Here is a 13,113-nt window from a genome sequence, read left to right as displayed (position 1 = left end):
ACCCCATGCGGGTGGTCTGTCTGATCCGAATGAGACTTATCTGCCGCACTCACCTGTGTGGTGTGCTCACTGCGCATGCAACAGCTGCTTTTGGTACCTATCTCTCATTAAATCTAGGCATAGTTGATGCTTATCAATAAATCTGCACATGGATTTTGAAAAACGTTTTAGCGAAATAGAGCGACATCCGCATTGCGCACATGTAATCTAAATGCTCCTAGAGCTAATGCAACTGCTCACATTTCAAAGCCTGGTCCCTCCAATCACCGTTGTGCGATGTTATACATGTAAGAAACCCTGTGCGAATATGGATTGGAAAGGTTGATACAATTAGCTACGCCTTTTATAATATGTTTGTGTAAATGTGTAGGTCTGTGAGCGCCCGCTCTCCAGCGCCGCGCGCTGACGTGGGTTATCTATGGGGAGCCGGCGCCAGCGTCTCGCGTCCGGGAGAGATCGCTGGCCTGTCGCCGTCGGCGGCTCTCAGAGAGATCGGTGGCTGGCGCCGCTCGGGACGGACGGCGCCCCTCCGACGGGTGACCCGGCGCGGTCCGTCAGGTGACGTGACCCGGCGCGGTGCGTCACGTGACTCGACCCGGTACGCTCCGTCAGGTGAACCGGTACGGTTCGTCAGGTGACCCAATGTGGTCCGTCAGGTTACCTTGTATGGTCTGTCAGGTGACCCGGCCCGGCCCGTCAGGTGACCTGGCCGTCAGGTGACCCGACACGGTCCGTCAGGTGACCCGGTACGGCTATCACCTGACCCGGCCATCAGGTGACCCGGCGTGATCCGTCAGGTGACCTGGCATGGTTCGTCAGGTGACCTGGTACACGGTCTGCGCCATAACTATACGGGGAGCTCGGTCCATGATAACACGGCATGGTCCCTTATGGCCTATAAGTATAGACCTTGCTGGGTCTAGCTAGTAGCGAGTGACCCAGCACTGTATGTATTTATACGTAATATACGTAGGACTGCCTCGGATAGTGCTCAGTGCGTCCGGTACGTCCGAGCACGGTAGCACCTACTGTCGATCGCCGCTCCGTCATCCGGTTACTCTGAGGCCTGTAGCGCACCCCATGTCACGTGGCGCATGGCCGCGTCAGAAGTCGGCCGGCGCCGCTCTCAGTCACGTGGGTCCCGGACAGCAGCCAGCCGGTCCGTGTCGTCGCCAGTAGCGTGACTCCGGGATCGCGGTATCACTCGATCCGTGGCAGCCCGCGGTTGTAATCGAGAAGATCCGGCCGCGCAGGTGATGTCTAGCGCCGGCTCTGACGGCGCGGTCCCAGAAATAGCGCCCAGTGTTCGCCGGTCAGGGCGGCACATTGTGCCAGTGGACCGGGAATGGACCGTCACCCGATCCCAAGAGTTCCGGTCCGATTGTACGGCCGCCGTGCACCGGGCTCGTTCGGTGGGCCCGAGACGTTCATACTCCGGCAGTCTAACGGTTTGGGGGTGGGCCGAGTTTCCATCCTCAAAGGTTTTTAGCGGTGCCAAATAAAGAAACCGGCAGAGTTGTTGGAATGTCGCGACAGCAATTTATGAGCACAAAGGCTACTAGGGTATTTTTGCATCCGAGATATGCGATTGATGGATTATATCCTGGTGCTATTCCCTTAAATCTAAAGATAGCCACGCTTAAGCGACTCTTCGTAAGAGCAGTTCGCTACAGAAAAACACTCCGAAACCGGAGACTGAGGGGAAGAAAAACCTGTCTTTGTAATATGCGATGCGCGCTTGGATGCATGCGAACTTTTCTTAACCACCTGCCGTTTTGATGTCCAGTCCGTTTGATCTCACCCGAGATGATACGTTCCGTGAATGCAAGATAGCTTTTGTTACATCAATGGTTTGTCCTTTCACGCATTCGCTGTTGAAATGCTCATTTATCGAACCTGATCAACTGGCAATTCATTGTAAAGCAAAACTGCAAGGGATGACTCACTATTTTGAATACAGCCACGAAATTTAAAAAAAAAAAGCTCGCGTCGCGTTTGTGCACTGCCAGCGTCCACCGCTTCGGGCCCATTCCGTCTCTCCGCGCGCCCCTTCTGTCGGGCCGGTTCCGTGAGGCGCCGGTCACGTGGTGCGCGTGGTCACGTAGCCGTGAGCCGGACTGGGACGTCGGACCGGCCTCCAGACAGGGTCACCGACCGACGCGACGGCGCGCGGCAGCCCTGCCGTCCCCTGGGCCCGAGCTGCGCCCGTCTCGGCAGGGCACTCGCCGGACCAGAGATCAGCCAGGTGGAGAGCCGGACCGGGTCGCCCGAGTCCCACTTTGGTTATGGACTCTGGTACGTCAGAGAATGAGACGTCGCTCGGCGATGAGGTGAGACATACACCTCACCTCGGCAATCTGGACTTTTAAAGTGAGTTTCGACTTCAGGTAGACACCTTCGATGTTTGACCGACTCCAACTTTGCGAGGGACATAGGCCCGGCCCGCACAGTTAAGTCGTCCAGTGAAATATTGAGTATTTTTCTCTGACGTTAACGTATTTTGAAAAGGCTTCCTTGCGATTGTAGAAATATAGTTCACTGTTAATCAGGCCAGCTGATTCTTTTTATTGAAAAAACAACATTAAAATAGTTGAAATAGACCTTTGAAGACCATTGCACTTATGCATAAGCTTCCAAATTGAGCCAAACCTGAGTAATTTCGTGATCCAACCATGATCTATGATTCAGTCCGTATCGGAAACAGCCTCTCACAGAAAAAATGACTCTTTCTGCATTTGTAAACATCCTATAAATGAAGAACCGCGCAAGAAAAAATCATGAAATGCAGGGGGAAGGGAGGGCGACGGACGAAATATGACATGGTGATGAGATGGACACGCGACAAAGCATGGCACTGCAATGAGACGGAGTCGGGATGAACAGAAAAAAAAGAGGAGTAACGGAGACGAAATGGAGCTGAGCCCGAGACAACCAGTGTTAAGTCAAATCGAGAACTAGCTCTGGACCAGCTGGTTTCGACCCAGGGTCCGGTGAGCGCGGGCGTCTGGTCGCCTCCTCTTCTGATGGTCGTGTCACGGTCCGCACGACTCGTCCCTTGATCGTGTTCCGGGAGCCTGCCCGAGCTCCTACCAGCTGTCCGGACAACACGGATGTGGACAACGGATGGCACAGGCTCGGACAGGGACTGATGTGCCCTCAGGACGGCCATGTCCCGAGAGAGATGCAAATGTGCGATCCTGACAAAACCTACTATCTTTACGCGCTGCTAGGTTTATGCTATGTACGGATAGTGTTTCTTGTTTGAATTCTCTTTACGCATAGACTTTACGTCTTAAAGCAGGAATAAATATATATATGTGCAATATATAAATAAGTAGCTACTGCTGTTTCCACCGCTATTATTTTGTCGCAGCCTTTTAATTACGTGCATTCATTATAATTACCATAAGATCAGACTATAACAAAACCGTCACTCTTTTAAAATCAGTCTGACGGGTGAAAATTATGACTTCGGAACTGGGAAAATGCATCTGTCATTGCAGGTATGACAAGAACTTATTTCCGCTTTACACCCGTGTGCTCTAGAATAGCTTCACACAATGTCATTTAGAAATAGGCTGTGAAGATGATATTTATTGAACAGAAAGTACTGGAAAGAAAGAGTAAATCGGAGATTGGTGCAGAAGCTCAAGGCCTAACTCGGGGCACCTCTCTCCGCGCTGTGATTTTGGAATAGAGTAGACAAATATGTTACTGATAGAACAGGATACGTTGTATCTTATCTAACTGGGATCAGGGTTGTGATATTTGAAAACTAATAAGAGCGACAGTTTACATATGCCAAAGCCACCAAGTTTTCCATGCATGCATTTGGAACATTCGGAAAAGGCACACCCCCATCTTCTTCTGCTAACAAACGGAACGCACTTCGCGGCGCTTTGGAGAGCCCCCGGGTGCATTGAAGGCACTGTCGTGGAACGGAGACTTCAGCCGGAGGTGCCTCCGCTCGCGGATCTCACGGCTTTACGTCCAACTCCTCTTCACACAACATTCACAAACTAGGCCCGTATATCGAGCACCCGGAGGAGCACATCCTCCCCCGTGAATGCATAATGCACCTTTCGTATGTTCACGCCCAATGATATGCAAATACAACCTCTTGAACGAAACGGGTATCGAAGCAGATGCATAGCAGGAGATCTAACGGTGCGCCGTCAATAACAATGCATATCTTTTTTGTGCCAGGCTAAGTTAACCCTCGCCGGCACAGGGGGATGCAACCCCCCTCAGGTTTTCGCGAATAACTCACGTAAAAAGCGGCCAATCGCGACGAAACTTTCGGTACCCTCGCATTGATCAATTTCACACCTACCCTGAAAGTTTCATGACTCTGACCCAAATGACCTTTGACCGCAGATGCGATTACCGAAGTGGGAAGACAGATCTTCTGTGAGAAGACAGATGAGATAGCGGGAATAGAATTCAGCGCGTATCGCTGCACAATGCATAAAGCCAACTATCGTACAAAAGTCTCGATAGAAGGCGGAACATGCATAGCACAGCTGTGTGGTCAGTATTAATTAAGTAGATTGCAAAGGAAGTTGACCTCACCGTCTCTCTCAGTTAGCCTGCACATAAGTTAGGGTTCATTAACCTTGACAATATTCAGCACGCTCTGCAGAAGCACGGCTCGCCAGCTTGTATGCCAGGTACAGAAACGATCCGTATGATTTCTCAGGTTCAGTAGCTGTTACAGCTAGTACTTTCATACTTATGCTATGCATGCATTGCAGCATCATTGCGTATCTGAATATCTTCCGAACTCTGGCCGCGGAATGTCTAATGCAATCAGGCAGAATGAGTGCATATTTAGATAAACCAAAGGGGGGCTTGGAATTAGATAGGCGTATGAGCCTTCATATTTTCTGTAGCAAAACTGTTTACAGTTTACTTCTCCTTATAATCATAATTGAAAACATGATCATGTGTGCTATTGTGTGCATAGATTTATCAAAAGAGAGCGCTTTTTATCTTTCGTTTGTTCTTGGTGAGCCAAAAGGCTCGCACAAAGAGAGGACAGAGCTTCCTTGCCCTCTCACTTTTCCCGAGGTTTCATAAACCAGTGGTCCCAATAATCCGAGATGATCCGTTATCGTTCATCAAATCCAGCGAGCATACCAAAGTATGCGAGCATTGAGAAATCCCCAAAATATTTTTAAATTCTCAATCAAGGATATGCCTCCAAAACACAATTGATTGATGGTTAACTAATGATTTCTACGTGCCTTCTTAACCCGGCACCGCCTGGGCTATTTCCGTACCCACGACAGCCTGGGGGGGGGGGGTCGGATCCGACCCCCCCCCCTGTTATCTCGAGAACCAATGGTTGTATCGAGCCCCGCGAGGCGGCGTTCGAAAGGTCTCTACGAGACCTTCCCAAAGCACTCTTAAGATTTTAAGATTGAGGTCAACTTTCGGGTCAAGGTCAGGTCAAAGGTCAAATTCAGGGGTTTTGCATGATTAGGCTTACGGACAGCGGAATCGATAGCTGCTGCTCGAAACTCACCAAAAATGACCTCAAAGGCCTAGTGAAGGTACCATGTGCGTATAGGGGTCATACTAAGTACGGGTCAAGGTCAGGTCAGGTCACGAAAGGTCACGGTTTTCACTTTCTGCTACATGGGCGTGCGACACATGTTTTATGGCTTATTTTTCACGCCGAATCCGATGGTAATGGTTATATGTGACCCCAAGTCACTGTGCTGGTGATAAGTGTGCATTGAAAGCATAAAAAATCGTTTATACCATACATAACTAAACGAGGGCTAAGAAAAAAAGTCATTTTTTCAACTTTTTATTTTTGACATAAAAATGCACTTTTCTAGACGAGCTTTGTCCCAAAAATCTAGTGGTGACATTTGTTTTCACATGCGATGTTCAGAAGTGCCTCTAATTCACGAAAATGCTTATGACGTCACCATGCCCTATGAATGTTGGAGCTATTTTTTACAATTTGGGGGGTCAAAAATCAAGATAGAAAGTTGACTTTTGGGCCATCTAATGTTCTAATAAAGCTCTACAACATTTATTCCGTTTTTTTTGGAAATTCCTAAAATTTTGGATTTTATTAGCTGTTTTCCAAAAAATATAGTTTTTTGAATTTTTAGGGGTGAAAAACGCATTTTATGGCAAATCCGAGATAGCCATTTTAAAGAACTCGTTGAGCTGCGTCTTTTCATGTCCTTAATTTGTAATTTGCTTTAAACTCTGATTTTTGGCGATTTTTAAAACATTTACCACTTTTTGACTAAAAACGCCATGTAGTTACATCACTAAAATCAATATATCTCAATAAAATTTGAAAATTTTTTCTTAAAAATTGCACAGGAGACGTCAAATTGATGGGGGAGAAGGTAGGGGAGAGCGGGGCCAGTTGAACCACTTTTTATATGTTGACATGCACAGCGAGATCTAGTTGTCATATCGAAAAATGCACAATACCATGAAAAAATATGCTCTTTTGGCTTTATTTTAAGATATGTAAAATTATGTTTCAAACATATTTTGCTGCCAAACGCATGCTTATAAAACAGCTCTACGCCCGTTTCAAATGACCCCGATGCGAGGGTCAATTGAACCAGCCCATGGGGTCAATTGCACCTATCCTTAACAATGGGATGTTTTCCTCTTTAGGGCAACTTTCTTAAGGAAATATTTTGTCCGGGTTACTTTTCCAAATGCTACTACATTCAATAGGTCGTTGGAAAGCTTAAAGTGCAAAGTTCCTCATAATAGGTGACATAAAGTACATAGACTATGGTAAAATGGGCGGATGAGGAAAATGAGAAATATCTCAGGCTATAGTGTGCTTTCAAGCAAAAGGCTGGAGAAAAAGGGGTAAAAAATTGAGCTCTATTAAACTACTATTTCAGTTTAAAAGCTCATTTCAAAGGTGGACTATTTCCTTTAATGTTTACAGCCCCTGAACAATAACCATTGCAAAGGTCACCGGGGTCCATTGAAACGGATTGTGGCCCTGTTTCAACTGACCCTCAGAGAAGCGTTTCAATTACCCCATCCGCTCCCGCCATCTCGCACGCGCCGTAAAGCACATGTCAAACGAGCTGGAGGGACGGCATCATGCTGAATGAAGGGCCAAATAAGGTGTTATTCCGGAGCCAGGAGTTCTTCTTTCAGCAAAGAAAGGTATATGAGATATCACAAAATATTCATAAAAACGATTTCTCCCAAACGCCCCTCAAAAACACAAAAACAAGTGTCAAATCAAAATTACCGTCCATTTGCCGCCCAAACGCCGTTGACAAAGGAAGTGGTCGAGCGCGGATGCGCAGTGGTGTCGGCAACGCCATATGTTGCATACTGTTGAAAATAAAGCCATGTTTCATCTGACCCCGTGTTTCAACTGGCCCCGCTCTCCCCTATGCCAAGTTTCAAGTAGATAGCAAAAGTGGTTCATGAGTTATTCAAGAAAAACGGAGGGGGTCGGATCCGACCCCCCCCCCCCAGGCGGTCGCGGGTTTTAAACACATCAAGCGAGTTCAACTAAGTGATCTCGTAACAGGGATTCATTTGGTAATTTGGTGTATGTTTTGCTAATGTCTATTGCCCGACGGTTGATTTTGAGTCTGGGCAATTGTCCCTAAAAATAGGGGAGAGTGGGGTAAGATGCCCAGGGTGGGAAAGACGCCCCACCTCCTCTAGCGGGGAAACAAAGAATCGAACCTGGAAATTAATGTTCTTAGCGTAAAGCGGAAGCCTGCCTTGTTAACTGCACAAAAATTTGCGAAGCTCAGTTGGGCAACGGCTGGCTGGTGATTGCATGTTTTTTATTTGCTGCTTTCAAAAAATATTTTGGCGTCAAAACATTGTAAATATCAAAGAAGGTAGATAATTTTTGCGTCCCTTGCTATAGCCGTGATACATTAACATGCGTGTACTGTGTCCCAAACAGTTTGTTTCCGGGTGTAGTTTTATGGCTAACAAATTGTGCTGATTTAATGTTACTTCGGTACCTTGGGGTAAGATGCCCCCTGTCCTGATGGGGAAAGACGCCCCCCTAAATTCGTAGGCTGTCCTTCAAGCAGCCCGTCAAATAATTTATTACATACTTTTGATGAGAGACAAAAGCCGATCTGGGACTATTGAGAGTCCGGTACGGTCGGGTGCTCCCCATGCCGGTCTCTCGGCCCACACAGCGACTTTTTGGGCGGCATCTGACTCTGAGAGCCCTCACGACGGCCTCTGTGGGCTCCATTATTGGTTCCAGGGCCCCTCACGACATCCTTTGAGGGCTCCCACGTTGGCTCCACGGGCCGCGCTGGCACCTGAGGTCCCCACGATGAGCTCGAGGGCCCTCAATCATCATGAAGACCTATAAGGGCCCCACAGTGGTCTCCGAACGCCAACACGGAGGCTTGTTTGGCTGCGCTGGACTATGATGGCCCTAACGATGGCCTCTGAAGCCCCTTACGACCATAGAGATCTTATAATATAGAGATGCCCTGGTACTAAAAAACCTAACGTTTCTTGGGCGTTTCCTAAGCAAGAAATTACGCTTTTTGAATATCGTGATTTGTGTTTGTACCCTCTTCTTAAAAGAAAATAAATGATAATAATTCGTATTTCTTGATTACATATATGAAGTGTATGAAAAAAGGATCACATCAGTCCACTATAAGCGTTTTTGTTGTGATAATTTCTTATTTTTTGGGACACGTCGGACACAACCCAGGATATGTGGATTGGAATTGAAGTTGACGTTGGGATAGCATTGAAGTAGCGCTGTATGTTCCTAAGTTCGTTGCTTGATTTTTATATTCGGCTCCCGGTACTCGGGTGTGTTCATAGGTTTTCAGGTGAAATTTACCGTTGATTAACCGGGTCGGGCCCGGGGGTAATCCCAACCACCGCAGCCGGGGGGGGGGGGGGGCGTATTTCGCCCCCTGTCTAACTCCGTAAATAAGGGAGCAACGGAAACAAAAGCGGTCTTAAAAGAAAGGTCCTTACGAGACGATGCAAAACACCTAAAATTGTTGACATCATGGCAATTTTCGAGGTCAGAGATCAAGGTAAAAGGCAAAACCGTAGAGAGGTCAAAACGAGATCAAAACCGTAGGCAATACGTAGAGATCTCAAATTAACCCACGCCGTGCTGGGGGCATTTTTACGCCCCCCCCCCCCCTCAGGTTTTTCGCGAATATCTCGAAAACGACGGCGCGCATCGCCGCCGTTTTAGGTACACCTGTTCATACATCATTTCCGCACATGTGAATATTTCAGACCCGGGTCGTTCAAGGTCAGGTCACCAGGTCACGTCAAGTGACCTTACCTCAGAAAAAGTTGAAAGGCTCGCTATAGCTACATCGACTGAACAATCACTTTGAAACTTTCAGCGATTATATGAGTAACAGTATGTATAAAATGTATATCTCGGATTTTTGATATCTGTGACCTAAGATCAGGTCAATTTTGCGACCTCTTTATTATAAAGTCAATGGGAGAAAATTGAAATGCGCATGTTTTGGACGAATGTCGTTCAAAACGCTCTCAAACATCAGTTCATTGGTAAACATGACACACTGAATCCGAAAATGCACCTGTGACCCCTCTGTATGCCCCTGAGGTAACTAAACCTATGGTCATGAACGGTCGCCAGCAGTTTTTTTTTTTGCTATAACTTTAGAAAGAGACGTGCTAGAGCAGTGACAACACGTCAGATGTATTCAGCACGACGATACGGATCGACTGATATGCAACATGACACTTTTCGGTCAGACTTTGACCTGAGGTCAAATTTTTGAAATGACCTTTCAAGGTCACCTTGAAAGGTCATTTCACAAGTTCAACAAGTTCAAAGTCAACAAATTCATTCGACGCGTCTTGACGAGAGGAACACGAAGCTGGCAAAAGTAATGTCGTGGGTCTCTTGAATCAAAAGTTATTGCCGAAAAAAAACATTTTTTTCGGGAAAACGGCTATTTTTAACAGTTTTGCCCTCTGGAGGCTAAACCGTTGACCTGAGATCAAATCGGAAACACTCTTAAGAAAGGTCTATAAAAGGGCTATCGAATACACTTTTCCACGGCGCTGTAGCTCTATTGTTTTCCGAGTTAGCCGTTGGCAGTTCCCAAAACTATTGAAATAGACTAAATTTGACCTTCGATGACCTTCTGGGGACCAGATCTTTGACCTGACCTTAAAAATAACCAGTGTTTGTTTCCTTATTTTTGGCGCTCTTTCGATTGTCGCTTACCGCGTGTCGCTACGTGGCCCAGGAGCCGAGTCAGACGGGGGGGGGGCGTTTTCACGCCCCCCCCAGCACTCGGCGGAAAGTTCAGGCCACTAGCACGGCTCGGGTTAACCCGCGTCCCGTAGGCGAGCCGAAACGGCCCCCCCCCCGTCCTTTTCCGTCGATATCTCCTAAACGGCTGGGGATATCGCCACCAATCTTTCAGGACCCCTCCGGGCATCAATTTTACACATTGTGACAAAAAACGTTTTCAGAGGCTATGATAGGTTGGCCACAAATGACGTCAGAATGACGTCATGTTCTGTCATTTTCGACCGAAAAAAGACCTTCGCGAGAAGAGCTGTCAGGCCTACAGCTTTGAAGATACAGAAAAATGACCTGGGCCACTTGAGCTGACCTCATAGGTCACCGGTTGACCTGAGACCTTAGAATTGAGTACCAATCGCTGCCTCTCGTAACGGCGCACACGTTGGTTTTTCCGCGAGGCTCAAAGCTGAAAGCAAAGCTCAAAGCTCAAAGCTCTATCTTCAACAGGAACGAAATGGCGTGGGGGTGGCACCCCCCCCCCCTCCCCCATGTGTGTGTGTGTGTGGGGGGGTCATTTCCCCCATGTGTGGAAAATGACGTGTGCAGGCGAGGGTTAATTGAAGTTGAAGTTGAAGCTGTCCATGGAAAGAGGCCCCTTTCAAAGGGTCTGTGACTTCCTCACTTCACATTTACTTTTCCTTCACGATATTCCTTCTTTAGATGTTTTTGAACTTAGTGACTGGTTTTGACGACACATCAAGCAAGCTTATTCATTGCTTGAACTGTTTTGTTGCCCAAAGCTGGTTCTTTCTTTCAAAAGCGATTTCTTTCTAGAATCCATTGAGGGTTGGGGCAGTAACCACTCTTTCTGGAAGAGCATTCCAGTCCCTAAAAGCCATCAGCGTCAGTTACGTCTTTCTCTGGTTACAGCCTTTTCCTTGCATATTCGAAGGCTGTGCCCTCTGGTCTCTTATCTTGACCTGAATGGCTGAAGCGGTTGGTTGGGCCCATTTTCTTAGACATCATCTTATACATTGTTATCATATCACCTTGGCGCCTCCGGTGAATCAGTGTTAACCATGATGTCATTCGTACCATAAGAGAGCAAATAGTAAGTAAATATATCAAAAAAGACAATTACATAACAGCTGACCGGTTTTGTCTAAAACGACTTCTTCGGCGCTTAAAAAAGAGCGCTGAAGAAGTTTGTTTAGACGAAACCGGTCCGGTTTTAAATAATTGTCTCTTTTAATATATTAATTTACTACTTGCGGTATGTTCTGCTTCTGAAGCTTAGGAACGCTTAGCCAGACTACAATGAAACTTTGAATGTAGCTTACATGTATCGTCACCCTTGCAGCTGCAAGTCTATCTATTGACGTCTTCTATTCGATCACTCCGCATTTATAAGTCGTCAGTCAAAGCCATCCGTTGAGATTGGTAAAACCGCACATTACTTCAGCTGTGGGCTGTATCTACACTCGTCAAATATACCTGCATGTCATCAATCTATGTTTTTACTTTCTTCTCGAGGCAGTCTGTGTTCAAGAGCCTCACGAGCTACCTGCGCTCAAAAAAGTTACTTAAAAAACGCCCAAGAAACGGTGCGAAACTGAGTGTTTTAACATTGTATGGGCATCTCTATATTATAAGATCTCTATGCTTACGACTACTTTTGAGGGCCCTTACGATTACTTTTGGTGTCTACCGCAGGCTCGAAGGTACTACTGATTCGTTCCGGCGATTAACGTGCCTATTTATGCCACTTTTAGTGCAGGGGGCATCTTACCCAACGCCAGGGGGCGTCTTTTCCACCCTGTGGGGTAAGATGCCCCCTTTCACTTCTTCAGGAAAATGCTTAATAGCAAAAAAAGTTATCATGTTTCAGGCACGAAAGTGTGATATTTTTGGAGAAAAATGATGTCGGCTTCCGTTGAAACTTCAAGTTTTGGCTTTCCGATCGTCATTTTCGAATAATATATGACATAGTCAAACCCTGGGCATCTTTCCCCACTCTCCCCTACTAAAAATAAGTTATGTTTTTCAGAACTCTCACGACTTCTTCTCTCGCAGCAGTCACATTCAAACTCAGTTCTGAGTCGTCCAGGCGTGTCAGAACAGACCGGCGGCGGCTCCATCCCTGCCGGCCGGCCGTCGCTCCCCTAATGAGCAGCCGACGTGAGTGAATGCCTATACGCACGGGGCTATGCATTCCACGCGGCCGGGTGCGTAGTACATTGGCGAGGGGCCCGGAACTGCTGGCAGATATGGTCAGATCCACCACTCCGGTGAGGTCGAAACCCGGGCAGGCCGCCAATAGCCGGACAAAGTAGAGCGGTTATGTTTCCTTGGAAGTTTTATGCAAAGCTATTTGCCATTTTTTTCAGCAAACGTTCGGTAAATGCGGTCAGTTTGCATGCAAACGTCGCAATATGAGGTGCTCATACCCAATCTGAAGCTGCTAGAATGTTGCCATTGTGGCATCGTCAATTGCTAGGCTTACCGCGGTTTCGAGCTACAAATCATAGGTGCGATTTCCCCTTATCACATAAAGCTCCAGAAATACGTATTTGTACGACAGGCTGCACAAAATAATTGCGGCTCACATTCCATTTCGTTCAATGGGCCGCTCACGCATTCCGAGTAGTCGTGCCGCCCCTCCCCTGCGCCGGCCTCCGTGCGCCATCTCTCGCCGAACGGCGGACTGGGACGGTCTCTCTCTGACAGACCATGTGCCGCAGTCCCCTGTCGGCGCCCAGTGCACGGCGCCACCCGCCGCCACGCCGCTACATTCCAGCAGCGATACGTCATCGTACGCATCCCTGCCCCACCTCGCCACCATTCCTGTGCCACGC

Source organism: Amphibalanus amphitrite, unplaced genomic scaffold (genome assembly GCF_019059575.1).
Source record: "Amphibalanus amphitrite isolate SeventyFive unplaced genomic scaffold, NRLGWU_Aamphi_draft 000970F_arrow, whole genome shotgun sequence".
In the NCBI taxonomy this organism is placed as follows: domain Eukaryota; kingdom Metazoa; phylum Arthropoda; class Thecostraca; order Balanomorpha; family Balanidae; genus Amphibalanus; species Amphibalanus amphitrite.
Note: the sequence above shows the minus strand (reverse complement) of the source record.